This window comes from Scatophagus argus, chromosome 19, assembly GCF_020382885.2.
Source record: "Scatophagus argus isolate fScaArg1 chromosome 19, fScaArg1.pri, whole genome shotgun sequence".
In the NCBI taxonomy this organism is placed as follows: Eukaryota; Metazoa; Chordata; class Actinopteri; family Scatophagidae; genus Scatophagus; species Scatophagus argus.
The window spans coordinates 16742864-16762126 of NC_058511.1; the positions used below are offsets into that span (position 1 = coordinate 16742864).

At 39.9% G+C, this 19263-nt stretch overlaps 1 long non-coding RNA gene across 2 annotated transcripts; it reads left to right on the top strand.

Annotated features, from left to right (window-relative positions):
• Positions 1-467: 467 nt before the first annotated feature.
• On the top strand, positions 468-3236 carry LOC124050554. 2 transcript variants are annotated; one of them, XR_006841651.1, is made up of 3 exons: positions 468-719; positions 1246-1367; positions 1540-3236. It is a non-coding gene; the product is annotated as an uncharacterized LOC124050554 (long non-coding RNA). The 2 variants fall into 2 exon arrangements; XR_006841652.1 differs by having other exon boundaries at positions 468-632.
• Positions 3237-19263: the final 16027 nt, after the last annotated feature.

The window sequence follows — 19263 nt, forward strand, 5'->3', positions numbered from 1 at the left end:
ATCACACTGTATCACGGTTCAGAGCGAAATGTGCATCTGTTCATGGACAAGTGGCTCATGATAGTGACAGGGCAGGGTGGCTTCCTTGGCTGAGCTGTAATGTTAGTTCCCTGAGTCAGCTTAGTTAGCTAGCCTCTTGTCCATGAGTAGTTGCACACTTTTGTTTGGTGATACCAAGAGAAAACAGTTAACAGTGTGATTTTTTACCCATGGAATTTTGAATCATTATTATTATCAATCTTACTGACTGATAGCTATATGATTTACAAAACCCTATAATGCTGTTTATTGAAAAGGAGTTACCATTTATTCCAGAAGGGATTTAAAATGGGAATGATTTGAAATGACGGTTTGGAGAGAGCTGCTGGACATTTCTGGCACAGGATTCTGATTTCCTTGTTTGCTTTGTTTTTGTAAATGTGTGATGATTCCTGTAAGCTCGTGTGTATACAACCTTCAGACCAGAACTCACCAGTCTTGTTTTACTGAAGTTGTGTTGAGTGATTTATGATGCAGTGGATTGTGGAAAGCTTTGGCAGAAATGTCTCAGCAAAGGACAGAAACGGCTGCACCTCATGAATTTTTAATAGACTTGTCAGCTGACTCTCTTCTATCTATCTACTGAATATAAGGTTTGTGCCAAACTGCAGCAGAGAGGACAATAATGATAAGCATGGACCTCTATTGATATTTTGAGGACTTCAATATAAATTTAAGGAGTAAGTGACATTTGGAATTAGTGAAGTTTAAAAATGAATAATGAATTGTAAACTTTAAGCTACTTTTGATGTCACTATTTTCATTCATTATGTTATACATAATTATTTATTTCTAGAATTATTTGGCTTTCAGTCTTTTAATATGATATGGCAAGAGTGGTGCTGCAGAGAGCGTCTCCATTAAGCCAGTGAAGTGCATAAGCATCTTTACACCTTTGACACCTCCATGATGTTGGAGGTGGAGGGCTGCATCAACTAGACTACATTCTTGGATCCTCCTATATGGCTGTAGATAATAGACTGAACAATGAGCTTGAAGACTAATATTTCAACAAAATATACATACGTTCAGCATATATAATATGACATGGATTAACTAGGATTTAACAAAATGTTGACTCCATTTTCATTTACTTCACACAGCAAGTAGTGTGTTTGTCATTAGCAAGGTTTAACTTAATTAGACAAGCTGTGACTCATCTGTATATTCCACTGATTCTGACACTGGTGATGTTTTGTTTCTCAGTTATGTTGAACTGTTCCTGTGAAAATTTTCCATCATCCCTGCTGACGCTTCCTGGAGTAACATACTGAAAGAAATGAGCATGACCATCTCTTTTGAGAACAGCACTGTTGAAATTCTCAAAGGTAAGAGAGGCAAACATTTCTTCTCAGGTTTGCTACGAGAACAATGTGCCACTTCAGGAGCAGTAACTCAGGAATAACTGCAGAATAGCGCCTTATACCTCTAGAGGATGATATATTTTTCAAACTAGACCGTGACTGCCTCTTCCTTTTCTCTCCTCATGCGTCCCACAAGGCTGTGCTGAGTGTCACTGAGATGGGAACAGAGGCAGCAACCACCAGCGCCAGGCAGGTAGTGTTCCTCAATTTGTCATGAGTCTGTCAAAACAGACAGACTCCTCTTGGTCCTCACCTGAAGAACTCGACTACATCCTCTTCAAGATCAACAACCCTGCAGCCATGTAAAGGCACATGCTTGGAAAATAAGCATCATGATCAAAAGTATCATCATGAGGATCCCATCATAATCTAACCCACTGATTACTTACAGCATACTGATAATGTAGCAAGAAATGTGCTCGAACAGGCACATCTGTCTTTGCAAGGGAATGGAAGTAATACTATGAAAGAACACCCTGTTGATGTAAATGAAACCTCTAATGATGAGTTAATCCATTGATCAGTTGATGGTCAGAAACTTGACCAGCAGCTATTTGTGATTAAATAATAGTTTCAGTCCTTTTACAAGCAGAAAATGGCAAAAACAAAATCTCGCCCGTGGTCAGCTGGTATGGTTGGATACTTGTCCCACACTAAAGTAAATTGAATATCTAGGTTTTGGACTGGTGGTCACACAAAACAGCATTTTCCATTTTATAACTAAACTAATACCAAAAATTGAACAGTTTCACTGTTTTCTGATATTTCATATACCAATTAGTATAAAAAATTACCAACAGACTAGTATATAATGAAAATAATTGCTATAGTGCATCCCGAATCAGAAGCAGGTTGAAGGGCTCTGCATGTTAACACAGAGGTACCTTGAAAATAGAGACACTGATTTCATTGTTCTATTTACTCAAATACACAAAATAAAAAGTATTTAAATTCGATTCAACTATTTTATTTAATTTCACAAGTTGTTCTTGGTGAGATGTTATTGTCTCAAATCTTATCTTTCCCTATCAGCATTAGCTAACTGATGCCATTCCCATATTTGGTCATAAATTCTAAATTAGCTGTGATGTTTCATTAAAACTCCAGCCATGCGTCAGCTGGAGGAACACACTCAGTATCATCTAGTGGCTGCTGAATAGTTAAATTTGGCTGATGATAACGGCAGGGAGAAGCTGTGTAACCTGATGGCCATCAGCCTTACACCACTCCTCGTCCTTTGACCTGTCAACAAAAGAGTTGCTGCAGGACCGGTTACACAATCAGTACACTTTGTCTCCCCTGTCAGCACCCACACACGGTGACTTCTGCGAAGGACATGAGTAAGAGACGTCTGAATCAGAAAGCTGAGTGGGCAGCGCTTTCGAGGTGTTGAAATGGATCCAATCTGTCTGGTCTGCACTGCATAAGCAGGGACTGCTGAGGACTCAGCAGCACTGAATCAGAAGCTGCATTCATTTGCATGGTCACTTCTGAGCCGATCGCTGTTACATATGGCCCACATGAAGTTGAAGAGAGCCATAAACTAGTAAGTTTTAGTTTCACAACTAAAAATAAGTCACAGTAAATTGAAAAGCATGCACTGCTTTCACTAAAAACAATGAGGTAATAATTATAAAAAAAAGAGAGTTTGCTAACAGGTTGCCCTATTGTACAGAAATCAGTGGGATGTCAAAAACAAAACAAACTTTTTCTCATATGTCTAAAGAACAACATTGCTTGCAAGACATTTAGTTGTACTGCTAAGTATACTGTATGTGATTTGTAGTAAATGAACTTCAAATCACAAAGGCACTGATCAACGAGATGGATGTCTTGTTATGCTATAAACAGAGACAACTGAGTCTACGAAAGAACTTAATGTCCTCAAAAATCTTATAAACCTCTTAAATACCTTATATATACATAGTTTTATTTATTCTCTGTGTAATTGTTTTGTTTTTTACTCAACACAAGCACCTACTTTCCTTACCATAAAGCACCAGACTTTTTTAATTGGATCATGTCTCATTGTAAAGGTTTTGATGATACGTTGACCTACATGGACAATTTTTCATATTCAGTCTTATAATATTTACCTTATGAAGGTCTTAAAGCTTGCATTAAAAATGAAACCACAACTCTAGAGCTTCTTGTGTGGCTTTTTGTGAAACAATACTGTGACACAATATTTATCAGTTCAATATTTATTTTTGATCAGGGAAAATCAAATGACATCTGTGCCAATCATGCACACAGCATCACTAATTTTTAGCCCAGTTAGACATAATAGCTAACTGTATTAAAGCAGATAGTGTGCAAACAGCAGGGACCTAGAATAACACAACATATAACACAACAACCCTGGAGCATACTGGGAGGTTTTCCTACACAACAACCTCCTAGGATGCTGCAATATAAAGTGGCAGATAGTATTGCTATGTAGTATACAGAGAGCTTGTATCAGTTTAGAGGTCGAGATATTCAGAGACAACAGTACTGTTTTAACTATTGCTCTTTGCACACACATTTTCTCTATTTTGCAGCTACATTTGAAATACTGTAAATGCAACTTGTAAAAGTACAATTTTATGGCGAGGTATTCGTTGGAGCTCAGTTTTATAGGCATAGTTAAGTCTGCACTGTAGTAAGTTCTCCCATCCCCCTTGGAAAACATTACAAACTTAACATCATTTCTTAGCCTCCGCACAAAAATGTGTTCATTAGTGTCAAGCCCCACCACTCTCCCTCTTCTACTTGTAAAAATCTCTCAGATCTCTCTGCTTTTGGTTATTACTCCTGCCTGAAGAAGATCAAATGGGTGGTACGCATGCAAATCAAGGCATGATGTGGCACACTGTGAAGTGGGCATCTATAATGCATATGCCATCAAGAGGAGGGTGTGCCTGACGCCAGTTGTTTTAGTCTGCCATTCTCACATGGTGGAGAAGCAGCACGAAAAATGACATGAAAATTGAACTGATAGGATAACAATGAGTCCAAATGACATTGTTTATGCGAGAATGGTTGCTCATGATGATGAACAGATAATTGCCACCCCACTCTGAAGTTTCTCACAGCTTTATGAAGCATTTTTCTTTTAGCTAATTGTTTTGGTTTTACAGCCTGAAGCTAAAAAAGCTGTCCCTAAGTCACCGAAAATGGTCGTTGAATGCTGTAATTTGCAAACAAACTGTTGACCAACACTAGTGTCGCGTGTTCTCGTGTTATATAAATTGTATACAAGCGATAATCATGCATTTGCAACGTGGTGAACCTGACGCCATCCTTGCTTGTGAATGATGCCTCGACATGAACTGAAAAAGTACAGCAGATAGGATACAAACACAGTAGTTTTAACAATTTTTGACACATTAATCTGGGAAAATACCCTCTCTGATGTGCATGTCTGTTAGCATGATCGCCAAATGATCTGATAATCCTTGTAAATCTCAAATAAACACATTTAGAAATAGGACAGATTTTCACAGAAAAAAAGTGCAACTCATTTTAGATTAAGATAATCCCTTTACAACTGAATTGTGCATTACAGCAACAAGAAATACCAGAGAAAAGAAGGGTGATACAACAGTACTGTATTTTAGAACTCATGCCATTTCAGAATAAAATACCTTTGTTGGTTCATCTTAAGTACACTGTTGCTGTTTGATGATTGTGTTATTTGTTCACAATTCAAATTATGTTGAGGCATATCTACAGGAAGGATGAAATAGAACAATAAACGCATTATTCATTTAAAGTATTTTATTTACATAACATCAGTCTCATTGTTGAAGAGACCCACATGGAATCAGCCTGTAGAATTCCTTCAACATCTCTGCAGATTTTCAAAACTATGTTAATCACACAGAAGAGCTGCGTGTGAAATTCAGAATGTTAACCCACCTCCACGCTCTTCTGTACGTATGTGACGGTCGTGTGCTGTTTTCAGTTCGGATCAAGATCAAAGTCAGTGGTGCGATGTGACAATGTGTCAAGATTTGTCAAGATTTGCTGCTGAGGAACTGAGGAGGCTTCTCTTACTTTACTCAGTGCTGATTTGTTCGTTTTCTTTTTAACTAAATGAATTTTGTTGGACAATTTGCACTTGCACTGGAGCCGATCCCAGCTGAAACTCGGCGAGAGGTGGGGTTCCCCCTGGACAGGTTGCCAGTTCATCACAGGGCCAACATACAGAGACAACCAACCATTCAAGTCCACATTCACAGCTATGGGCAATTTAGAGTCTCCAGTTAACCCAATCTGCATGTCTTTGGACTGTGGGAGGAAGCCGGAGCCCCCGGAGGGAACACGCACACATATGGGAAGAACATGCAAACTCCATTTTGAATATCCAAAGATTAAAGTTTTAAGTTTTATGCCGGTGCATTATTTTAGAGCCTCTGACAAAGTTTCATTTTTGAGCATGTTTTTGCTTTTATTGGTTTTATAAGTTCTTGAAATGGTGAACTGCGGTCAGTCGTCTTACCAGACATCAATGTGTCTATGCCTTGAAGTGGTAACACTAGAGGATGAATGATTAGTGATAATTAACAATGGTGATTAATGATTGATTACTGATGGTTTCATAAATTAATTTTTGCAGTCTCTGCCCTATCAGACTTACCCCACTGATACTGAAAGGCAGCCTCTTTGATGTCTCTTGATTCTTTGCCCCTGAAATCTAGCATTTAGTCCACATGTGTAGACAGAATTTTTTGGGATGCCGTCTGTGCTAGGAGTGTTGCTCTGGACATACACTCCAGCAAACTTTTTACTCCATATGGTGTGGAATTACTAGTACTCGTTTTGACAGACATAACCGTTCTTTCACGAACACAACTTGTGAAAATGTGATCTGGAAATGTGTGCAGAATATCTGCTTTATACTTCAAGCTGAAGAGGAAAGATTCTTTTCTATTGTACACACACACGCACATGCATGCACGCACACACACACACACACACACACACGCACCAGCAGGTGGCACTGTTGTGTCACTGGAACAGAACAGGAGGTCCTTGCACCTTGTTCACTTTGTGCTCTTCTCATTTGAGTTCGTAATTGAGACCAAAATTAAAACACAGCCTCTCCTCCATTCATTGTTCCACTTTACACATCAAAGTCAAATGAGTTGAATGCATGGAAGGTCATAGAAAGGCTCTGTCTCCATCTGTTATCATTTTTGTGCCACATCTCAGCCAGCACAAAACACATTGGAGCGAGGATATACCTAACGAGGGAGCAGCTTTTTGTTTTTTCAATCAGCTTGGACAGTGTAAACAGGAAGGAAAAAAGAGCCAAATCTTCACTCCACGGAGGAAAAACGTGGGCTCCTATCACAGATTAGCACCTAATTTATTTATGCAGTAACAGTCAGATTGGCTTGTTTATCTCCAAAGCTCTAAAGTTAAGATCCAAGATCATAACACGGATATTTTAAAATTCTGTTTTGAGATGTATTTCTCATTAAGAGGCAGCATAAAATGCTTCTTCACACAGGCTTTGGCACTGTAATCATTGTAATCATGAACAGTACCAGTGTGGTTCCTCATTACACAAGTGTCAACGATAAAACCCAACAAGTACACGAGTGAGACAGACCTAACGTGCTGAATGTCTGGGTATAACCTCGTTAAATGTGCATGAAAGCCAACAAAGAAGAAGAGGCAGGAGTGAGGTTGACAGAAGGAGGCTGCTCCTGCATCAAAGCAAACAATAGGGAAACTGATAATGTTTATTATTTATGCCTGCCTTGCCACAGAAAGCAGAGATGTACAGTGAGAAATCCAACACCTTTTATGTTGAGGCCTCTGTGGCAGAGAGGAGATAAACTCACAAGAAAGTGAACTGAAAATGTTTGTATGCGCAGCACGCTGGCTTGTGATGTTTTATTACAGTAACTCACGCTGACAGTCCAAAGCGCATCACTCACTAACTGTGCTGACCTATGCGTCTGTGCCCACACACAGACACGCATGTAGCCTACCCACAAAAGCCATCCTGAGTGGCGATGGCTGCCGTCTTGATGTGTTTGAACGTGCTGTTCGAAGCCACAACCCTAAAATCCAAGCGTGTCTTTGCTGTTGACAAATGAGATTAGACGTAATGCATTTCAACTGAGAACCCACTGTGTTGGAGGATTGACTGCCACTGTATCTCAGTAGTGCTATATCAATCCAGGTCAGTGGTAAGACAGCAGGTGCGTTTCATCGTTTCATTATTATTCCCCTGTCATGTCGCATCAACCGTACTGAATCACACAGGTCTGTCTGGGTTCTTCATACATGTGTTGACTGTTTTTTTTTCTTTACACCTACAGCTCTAAGGTGTGTGGCAGTGTGTGTCTGATACATCACATCTGATGCATGGTGAAATTGCTGCTGGCCTGTTAGGGATATTCATGCATGCACACACACACACACACACCACCGCCTAGGACCTGTCTCATCAAGGCAATCAGTAAAGATTTAAAGGATCATAACTGATACTCTGCAGGTGTTGACATAAGCAGCTCAAAAAACTTTCCCTCCCTGGAGTGTGAGTGCAGGGCTGAGGCTTTCCTGTTGAATCATATGGTAAGAGTTCCCTTTAAAAATATCATCAAGTAGTATTGGAAACAGCAGCACATTATAGGAGTGTTGAGTACTGATCAGATCAGATCAGAATCAGATCAGATCACAATTCCTTTATTTATCCCAGAGGGGAACTTCTTCTTTCTTACAGACAGTGCAAATTTCCCAACCAACAAAATGAAACAAAAAGCATTTTTGAGATAGAAATAGAAAAAATATAAAATATAAGATATTTACACACACACACACACACACATATGTATATATATATATATATTGGCAATGACAAAAAACGTGTTCCCAACTAGTCACAAGTTACTTTTAAAACTAATTCCTGTATGGCATTTTGACACGTGATTATTCTCTTACTTGCCTAGAATTAGATTGATACCACTTCCACGCCTGTCTGTTAGTTATGACGCTACGATTAGCTTATGATTATCTTGGCTTAGCATAAAGACTGAAATACTCACCTGCACTTCACCTACAGTATTTATTTAATCTGCACCAAACCAAAATTACAATTTGTAGTTTCATGGGCCAGGAATTCACTGCACCTGGTTACAAATAGTTTGGTGCATAACAACCTGTGAATCCTGAAATTTCCATTTTACATCTTTGTTTCATATGAATTTAAGAATGCAGTAATGCAGTATAACATGATAACCAGTGAGTGCTGCAGCTGTATGTGTTCCTCGTGTTGTCTGTCCCTTTATTCTCTGCTGTTCTATCTGACTTTGCTCAGGTGTGCTACATGTGACTGCTCAGTGATGAGCACCTGGCCTGGCAGTGAAATGTTTAAAAGCTTGTGTGCCAGCATCAAAAGACAGGTTTCTGGTGTGGGGACTGTGGGTCTTACTATCGCTCATCCTGGGATTTTGTCTAACTGTTGTCTTTTGATTCTGTGTCTTTTTGTAGGCTTTTCTTACTTGTTTGTCTGTCCTCACTTTATGGATTCGGTTGTTTTAAAGATGTGTTTTCTTTGATTTGTTTTGGGTCAGTGGTTGAGTGTTGTTTTCCACATAGGGCTCCCTTATAGTGAGCTTTAAATGTGCTGGTAGGCTCTTTTTTTTGAAAAAAAAAAAAAAAATTGGACCCAGCCAGACTAGCTATTTCAGCTATATCCTATATTCACAGTCTCAGCCGACTACCTTTAGCCATGGTCGATGTTGCCTCGTTGTCCCTCAGCTTAAATCTTTGTGCTAAACCCAAACTCAGGCTTCAGTGCATCCCCTAATAAACCTGCAGGTGAGGTGAGGTCACATCCATATTTAATGTCTCCACTATCAATAGTCTGCCGCCTAGTGGCTGTAACATGGTGTCTGCAGCTAAAATAATCGTTAAAGACCACTTCACTCTGCACCTGGAGTAAAATGTTACATTACAAGTGCAGTGATGTGTTCTAGGAACACTGCGGCACAATACACCAAGATGCAGAGCTGCAACACACTGCAACCAGCTGCTGATTTGACCCTCAACACTCTGAATGTAAGTGAGCGCAGCTTTAACCCTGCAGTGTATCCACAACACGATGAGAAACAACCTGAGGTAAAATACAGACAGTGTGAAACATGATGGTATCATCACTGACAAACTGCCTCAGGGCATAACTTCATCACCTCTTTTCCTTCAACTCTCACCTGCCTGCCCTCACCTGAAGCCAGTGTTATTCTCTTCTGAATCTGTGCAATTGGGAAACATAATCTGAACTGTGAGTTTTGAAAAGTGCGGAAAGCTGCCGCCTCGTGTATAGCTGCAGTTGAGTCCAGTTTCTGGTGAAGGAGGCGGTGACATGATAAATAGACAAAAAAACGATCTTGCTCCCGTGACTTTGAGTGGACTATAATCAAGATGAATGTTTGTTTTTGATTGCTCGTGACTGTCAAAAACTCTGAGATGTAGCTGATTGTTTTGACAGCGGGCAAAGTCTGGTAGACAGAGTGACATAGAGGAGGGGAAAGAGAGAGAATCAATGGATCATCTATTATGTCCAGTGCTTAATGAAAAGGCTCTGCTGCAGATGAGTAAAGTGCTGCCAAGAGGAAGTCTTCAGAGGCCTTCTCTGCCTTTAGCTTGATGTCATGATCAGTTTAATACTCAGGCTCCTTGTCCTCCACTATTGATCCACTGCTTAATGGCTTTTCTTACACAAGCATCATTCAAAGTGCACTTTATTGCTGTTGTTTTTCTACTCTTCGATTCTTTCTTACACCACTTAGCCATTACAGAAGGAAATTGCTATCTATCTATCTATCTATCTATCTATCTATCTATCTATCTATCTATCTATCTATCTATCTATCTACCTATCTATCTATCTATCCATCTATCTATCTATCTATCCTTTGGAAAAACTACAATGTCACATCTGTATTGCAATGAATTCTGGGTAATTATATCAGTGAAGTCTGCATCAGGACCCTTGTGGACTGAATGAAATGCAGGTTTGGACAGCCCTGAGCACTTGCAGATTTCTGGGGAATGCGCCTACAAAGTCAACAAGTCTGCGAGGGCGGTGAAGTCTGGACATTTGGATTCCGCCCCGGAGTTCAGGCCTTGTGAGTGATTAGGTTTATGCCAGCCATTCTCAACCAGCGGGTTGCGGGTAACTGGTAGTCTCAGAGCACAAACTAGTGGGAAGCCAAGGCAGTGGTGACACAAAATGTTTTTGAGATGAAAAAGAGATGTGGGAGACAACCTGTGCCAGTCAGTGCTCCAAAGCATGTGGTGAGGAAATATGACCCTGGCCGGCTGTGATGCTGAGCCAGATGCACAGTATGTTGAATGATGTCAAGTCCTGTCACAGCTTATTTTTTCTTTTTTGATCGTATTTTTTCTCTTTTTTGGGGGGAATTCGGTCCTTGGAATGATCTTAACAGTCAGAAGTAGGCCTCATGTTACAAAAGGTACTTAAAAAAGAAAAAAAATTGTTTAGGCTTCAGTGATTAAAATAGTAAAGCAGTTCTGGTCAGTATTTTAGAGATCCTAAGTGAACAAGTGCTGAGGTTAGATCAGTTAAAATTTAAACTTTTTAAGTTTAAATATTTCTCTTCTGGAAAAAGATGATTTCATATGTTACCAGTCAGAATTATTAGATTTATATGTGTTATATTTCATTCATGTACATGAAATGATATGTCTGGGTGGTTTGTTTATACTGCCAGCTCTGATCAAACCACAACCCCACAGTCCTAATGATTAGCTTAGATTAGCTGAGTTTTTGTCACTTTGCAGATATGTTTTTAAAAATATATGCAAATATAATTCTTAGGAAACATGGTTTGCCATAGTTTCAGTCAATGAAAAGTGTATTACCAGAGAATACAGAGATAGTTTGGTCAGTGCTTCCAAGTTTCTGGAAACAGTGTCAGAAAGGCCCTTTCCTATTTTATCATGACAATGCTACCTTGCACTAAAGCCCATAAAGAAATGAGTTCCTGAGGTGTTTGTGTGCGTGTGTGTAGAAACTTGACAGACCTGCACAGAGCTTTGACCTCAAACTCCATGTAACACCTTGGGGATGAATTAGAACATCGACTACAAGCCAAGCCTTGTTGCCCAACATTGGTGTTTGACCTCATTAATGCTAAAACCCTGCAGCCAGTTACCAACATCATGTGGAAAGCCTTTTCAGAGGAGCAGCTTTTGTATGAGCAAATATCTATGGATCTGATGATGATAATAAAGAATCACACCAATCTATCATTTCTGTATACTCTTGATTTCGATTTATATGTTGATGCTGTACAGTATATAAATGCATATGTCTGATACCTGCAGCATGAGCCCATAAATCAGTCGTCTGGTGGCTTCAACGGATCTCAGATGATGTCTCTGTGGGACAGCAGAGCGCAGCAGAGTGTCCTTGTTAAACTACTCTCAGCGGTTTATGTATCCGCTGGCACTGTGAACCCTGGCCCTGGGATTTATAACACCTCATTACCGAGCCATCATAAAACCCTCATGTTTATAAATGTTAATGCCTGTGATTTATATTTAAATGTCATCTGTATGTCGCAGTTGAAAGGTGTGTTAATGAAGGGGGATGGCGAGGAGGGAGGGGGTGGAAAGACTGACGGACAGACAGAGGGAGATGTCAGATGAGAGGAACGTTGAGACGGAATGAAAAACGAATTTCCCGGGATGACTTTTATTCCTCCATCTTTTTGTTCTCCACTTTATGCTTGGCAATTTGTCATGAAGGCTGCTTGTCCTACGTGGCATATCTGCAATCAATTAATTATGGATATCTCTCCTTTAGCCACAGTCAGAGCTGCCACCTTCCTTTGTGCCAGTTTGTGGGCGCTGCTGATGATTTTTTGTTATGGTGATTAATAATTTGATCTACAGAACAGCGTGCCTGTGTCTATCTCACTTCAGATGACATCTCACATACACTGATAATATCTGTCTGTGAAGGAGAAAAAACTAAAACGGAGAGAGAGAGATAGTGGGAGAGTCCCTCCCTCTGCTCCTCTCCTCAGGAGGTGACACACTTCCACATCAAAGTTAGAATTGTAGCTTATTAGTGTGGCAGAGTGAGTCTGGTGGTACGGTTCAAACGCTCATGCTCACTTTCAATTAAACTTTTGGAGACAGATTCATATTTATATCTTAGAGAAATGTGATCATCAAAGCAAACAACGCAGCGCACACTCACCCTCCGCTCCCTTGACAAAGGTTAGCGGTTTGAGCCAAACCGATGGATTTCATTGCATCACTGCACATATAAACGCAGTTCTTCTCCACTTACACTGGATAAAGAAAAGAAAAAAAAAAAACCTACACTCCACATTAATGAGAACCTTGTGTTAATGATAAGGTCTTTCATGAACTGAGGGTCACTAAAAAGTGTGTATCAGATGGACATGATAGCTGGGAAACACAGCGGAAACCTATCTGTGGCTAAAACAAGTTGATTTCCTGGAGCAAAACAGGTAATGTGTTCCAGATCCATGGTAATAGATGTCATTTCAGCAGTTTCAGCAAAGACACAACCTTCTGGGTTGCCCTGCTTTTTACTTTCACCAAACCTGGCTTGACCGACAGGACTTGCACTCATTTTGGCTGCAAGTCACACAGCTCTGATTGATCTGTACTGCTCCCCTCTCTCCCACATCTTGCTGTTTGTATCACCCATCCAAAATTCATATTTGAGCAACAGAACAGAGACCTGGTAATGATGAGGTAAGATGAGAAACCACCACAGCAGAGATGCCTTTCAACTGAAGCACAGCCCAAATACTTCACTAATCAATGGTTTCATTTTAACAATGGATCAAATGACTGTCAAGTACGTGATGGGAATGTGTAGTGACCAGTGTGTATAGTATTATCACCTGACTCTGAAGTTCCCCTCAGCTGTTTGTGGCATGTTTTAGCTTATTGTTATGATTTTTTCACCTCCAACACCTTCCCAACTACAGCTGGTGAACATAGTGATGTATTTAGCAGCTAGCAGAGAACGTTTGCCGTAGCATCTTTATAAGGTGATAAATACAGTATGTCAGCGATGTGTTTACATGTGTGCGCGATGACCCCCAAGTTGTCAAAAAAATCCACCAATGTAGATTTAGGTCTTTAATATCTGCTTGTTGAACAATCCCTTGGCCATTAAAGGAATTGAACTTTAAAGAGGTTTTAATTGTTTTTCTGCCCACTTGGAAGCAGAAAAACTGCACTTAACAACAAAAGCTACATCACTGATCGTTTTTATTTACATTATATAAATGCAAAGAGCTGATTTTTACAACCAAAAGCCTCTTTAGAATTTATTTGGGGTCCCGTTTCTTGCCACCTAACAGATTTAAGTCCAATATTAACTCTCTTTAAGCTCTGCTTTAGCACCAACTCCTGTGGGAAATATCTGGCCCCTTAGCTTCTAAATACTCTGATATGTTCACCAGCTTGTTGCTAATTTTTAACGTATGTCTGTCTTGGGTGAAAGGGGAATTCATCTGAACTTTTTCACTATCTAACATCTGCTTGTTGTAACTGGAAATTAGGTTACTTAGAGCTGGTTTTGTGGGCCAAAACAATTAGTTAGAAGGAGCTCAAAACAGATCTGTATAATTATGGTGAACTGTAAAGTCGGCTAAAATTTCTTTGTGGACTTTCTCAGTGTAAGTATCATCTTTTACAGTCATTTGATCCATTGTTAATATAAAAAACTTTTGATCACTGTAGCTTAAAGTTACTTTCACATTTGGCTTCAGCATTCAACCATGGTGGTTGCCACTTGGATGAACCTGCCCAGTCTTTCACTCAAAGTTATTTCAGATGTGATTTTCTCCTCTCAGTCTAGCGTTGAGATCCAAAAATCTCCCACAGTGACTGCATCCCCAAATATGCATTCCTATCTGTTCGACTGCTTATCAACTTAGATGGAGATGAGACAGTAACGCCTTGAGTTTCACCCTTTACATCTGAAATACTTCCAAAAAGTGTTAAAAAAAGTAATCATTAAAGTTTGCCAAACAATATGTTTTCTCAGATGGTGTCTGGAAATATATATATGTATGTATGTGTGTGTGTGCGTGTGTGTGTGTGTTTAGGAAGATCGAAACAGACAAATAATTCTTTTAACCAGCCTCACAAATTGTTTTCATCTGCTTTTCATTAAAGTCCCCCTTCAGTCAAAAATGTGTTTTTCTTCTTGTTCATTGTGTAGAATGATGTATGTGCATGGTCAGACACTGCAGGGCTGTTCTCACATTCATTGCTAAGTGTGTAAACTTTCTTTGTGATTAGTAAAAATGTGATCTTAAGAAGCAAAACCTCAACACGTGGAAACAAATGTCACTGCAGAGGAGAACCTAAAGCAGAAGGTGAAGCACAGAGCAGTTACACTATATAGACAAAAGTATTGGGACCATTACACCAGCAGGGACTTCAGTGACATTGCATTCTAAATACACAGATAGCTTTGCAGATACAACAGCTTCCACTCTTCTGGGAAGGCTTTTCCACAATTTTGGAGTGTTTCTGTGGGAATTTTTGCCCATTCATGTAGTAGAGCATTTGTGAGGTCATTGATGTTCCAGTCTCTCTTCCAGTTTATTCCATAGATGTTGGATGGGGTTGAGGTCAGGACGCTGTGTGGGCCAGTCAAGTTCTTCCACACCAGACTCATCCAACCATGTCTTTATGGACTTCCAGATCTACTTCTACATGTTGAACTGCATCCGGCAATCTGACAAACCCACGTCTGCTGTCAACATCTGCCCAAGTTATTCTCCTATGTAGTGCTATTATAACTAACTTGAACAACATATCAGCTAAAAAACAAATACATACAATACATAGTCTTTCAGAATTCCAATTATAACAACCTATCATGTTTATCCTTTGTAATTTATGATGTTTATTGCATGCATTCTCTCTCAATTTTGACTGTATAAGGTGCTATATAAACAAAACTGAATTGAATGAAATTGAACTTGTTTTGTACACTGGGGCTCAGTCATGCTGGAATAGAAAAGGACCTTCCCCAAACTGTTGCCACAAAGTTGGAAACATAGCATTGTCCAAAATGTCTTGGTATGTTGAAGCATTAAGATTTGCCTTCACTGGAAGTCAGGGGCCTAAGCCAACACCTGAAAAACAGCCCCATATCACACCTGAATTCAATAATAAAGAGGTGTGGCCTAATATTTTTGTCTATATAGTGTATGTTGCAAACATTAGCTCAAAGTAAAAGTGATCACTTAACCAGAGTGGTGAACAAGGCCTTTAAAGCATGCTGGACACTAGCAAGGAAAAAGCCTGGTCCACCTGAGTGGTCATCGTACAGCTCATATACATCAGGCCAAACAAACTGAACATGCAGAAGTAGAACGTGCCGTGACTATCTAGGATTTCTAAACAAGCCTTATGTGTGTGTGGGGAGGATCTTACTTGAAGAATCAAGCAAGCCTTAGTCTATGTTTAGTTATTAAAACAGTGAAACCCAGACAGACCCCGGTGATGATCCGACTGTGTTCAGTTACACTGCATGTGTTTGTTACTGTATGTTGAACAGCAGTGTGTTTGTGTTTATTTCCAAGATGATGTGTTTACCCCTCAGATGAAGCAGACCCGCATGTAGCTGTTGTTTTGGCCCCGCGAGGTGTCCCTGTGTTGTTGTCTTAGTGTGTTTCAGCGATAAGGCGGCCCTACCCAGTGGTCCTGTTGTGCAGCGTTGGACGAGCAGCTGAAAACTGCGGGATGAATGGGGTGTGAAGTTCTTGTGTCAGCACAGACAACTACCAGCGTTCTCCAGGGGGGCTCCTTACGTGACTGCCACCGGCATTATTGTGTTCCCTCTAATACAAAACCGTTGTCACCTGACAGCAGTTTGCTACTTCACTCCTTTTTTTCTTTCTTTTAAGAAATATCTTGATTCAAACAGGGAAGCAGATTTAGTTGGAACACACATCCATGGCGTTTGAAGAACTGGATTATTTTGGAAAAGCTGATTTTTTTTGTGAAGTGGTGAATCATGAATTAAAGATGAGGCTGGAGTTTTTCTATCACAGTGCCGTGCTGGCACTGAATAACAAAAAGCTGGATCACTTCAGATTTCTACACATGCCATTCACATCGCATTCCGCTGCATTTTAGAAAACATATTTTGTCCCTTGTTTATATTGCTGAGTACCCCAAACCCTTAAAAATCCATAAACCAGGGTAAACAGAATGATGGGGCCAATCTATACCATGTAAAGCAAACTTACCACCAGTCACTGCTGTCCCTGCTGTTGTCATGGTAACTGTGACCAGAAGCACACCAGTCTGCTCTGTGGAAGGAGAAGGAAACAGACCAATAACAGCCAAGAACAACCACTGGCTGCCTAATTAAAGCCAGAAATGACAAACAAGGCAAAAATGAAAAGAGGCCTTATGCACAGCCTTGCCGTTGTTTTTTTCCACCCCAACATCCCAGAACTTTATGTGTTGCTGAAAAGCACAACCAGAGAGTCATTCTCAACATAATGCACCATCAGAGGACGCGTGTGGGAGAATATTTCATGGATAATTGAGCTGGTGTGATGCTGGGCAGTGTCATCGTCGGGGGAGAGATAGGTGAAGGGCTCCAGAGGAGAACAATCAAAGAGGCTTAACAAGCTCTCACTGACTTCTCACATCAGTGTAATTAAACCAAGTCGGTGGAACAGGCAGTCCTTCCGAACCTTCCGAACAGAAAAAGACAAGTAGCACAGTTTCATGTGGCTGCACTGGCTGAATTTGATTTCCAAATATTGGGACAAGCTCATCTTCCAAGATTTTATAAGATTTATCAGTGTGTTATGAGGCTACTCATCTGACAATATGGAAATTGTGTACACGATGATTGGATTGCAGTGGTCTTGTTTATTGCCATCTCCCAGAGCTGTCCTCTCTCTGTTTTACATCTGCTCAGAAATACAAATCAAGCTCATAAATGTAACCTGGCTCATAAGCGCTGATTCTACAGGCACTCAGGAGCCTGGCTAAAGTCCTGGATACACCAGTTCTAGATATCTGGTGATGTAATGCCTATTTGCAGGGCTGGTCAGTAATAATTTTAGACAATCATTTTAAAAGTCAGACATAAGATGCACTGTCTATTCAGAAGATATATTTAGAACATCCTGTCTCATCACTGTCCACAAACCATTGCTCTTCCATGGAGCAGTTTATACTCTGACAGAAGGAGTGAATTGTGCATCACAGCTAATAATTTGCAATAGTTGCTCTCTTAAAGATCAGCACACTCAAGACAATTTAGCTTCATGCAAAATACTTGTGCAATGAGTCCAAGGAGTGCAGCAGGAGTGTGAGCAGTCCATGACTGTGAGCACTCAACAGAGGTCGTGCTGTTGAGTCCACTGAAGATAAAAGGATGAATGGACACAGCATGAAAGTGCACTAAACAGTGGTCATTTCTATACTGTACTACACCTTCTTCGCTTTGTTGACTGTCCACCCAGTTTGCCTACAATCATGTACATGAACAAGCTTGTGCAACAGCTTTCCAATAGAGGCAAAGTTGCATAACTGAACACTACGTGTGATACTGTGTGCAATCCACTGATGATTTACGTCGTAATTAATTTAACTTGGTGGGTGGTAATTTGCTTACATTCTTAGTTGGTAATGAGGTTTTTGTTCTATATGATAATATGATGTCATTGCACAGTTTATGTTTAGACTGATACCTTTCAGGCACCCCTCAGGAAAAGGAAAAAGTGATAAGGCTGTACATGACTTAAAATAATACATTTAATTACAGCGCTTATGTAATTATTTGGATTAACCACAAGGACATTATCAGCCTACACAAAGTGATGAGTGACAAAGTGAAACAATATCCAATTACTGGCCATTAAAATGGGTGGTGGATAAATGAATGTATAAAATATAAAAAAAAAATAAAAATAAATAAACAAGAAAAGAAATAGAAATGAAGACAACATACGCCAGAGGAGTGATTGTTTGGGTAAACAAAGCCAATAAATCCATTTTTAAATACATGAAAAGGACAATCATCGCAAAGCATGAATTTTGAAATTCTAATAAACTCTCAAAGTTTACTTTATTTGCTCCACTGGGAAATAAGTGAGTTAATTTTGTGAAATCATAAGTTTTGATTGTTGAAGGCAGCGCAGATGCAACACATTACTCTAGAGAACACTTCTGGAAACTTTATTGAAAATGTGTTTATGTTTGTTACAGGGCTCCTTTTCTGTCTGTAGATACCCTGAAATGTTTGCAAAAGGAACATGTCTCTCTCTGCTGCAGAGTGAGAGGCCTAACTTCCAGTCAGGAGTTCAACATGGTGGCTGTTGGTGGAATCTGAGTCAAAACAATGAGTCAGAGGATGAGAAACACTTATGTTTTTTAGCGAGGATAATATCTCTGATATGCTTTGGGAGGGAATCAATAGCAATTCCCTGATTTGCTTACAAGCATTTGTTTCCACTGGATGCCTTATGTGCCTCAGGATGTGATTTTAAAGGAGATCCTTGACATTTAGATTTTTTTTTTTAGTTGGCTAAAGGCTGCAGATTTTCCCTGTTATGAGAAAGCATGCATTGGCCCTTCAGTTTCTCTAATGTCTTCTTGGACCAGATTATTTATTTCCTACAGACTGATTGTCCACTGAGAATTGGCTGATATGTGAACGATCAACAGGCTTCAGAAAAAGTTGGCGTCGGCTAAAATTTTCATGCTTTTCATCTATCAACAGTCAGATAATTTATGTACCAGTACTTTTATGTTTCCCTCGAGATGTGATTTTTGGACAATAATTTTGCCTGGTGGGTGT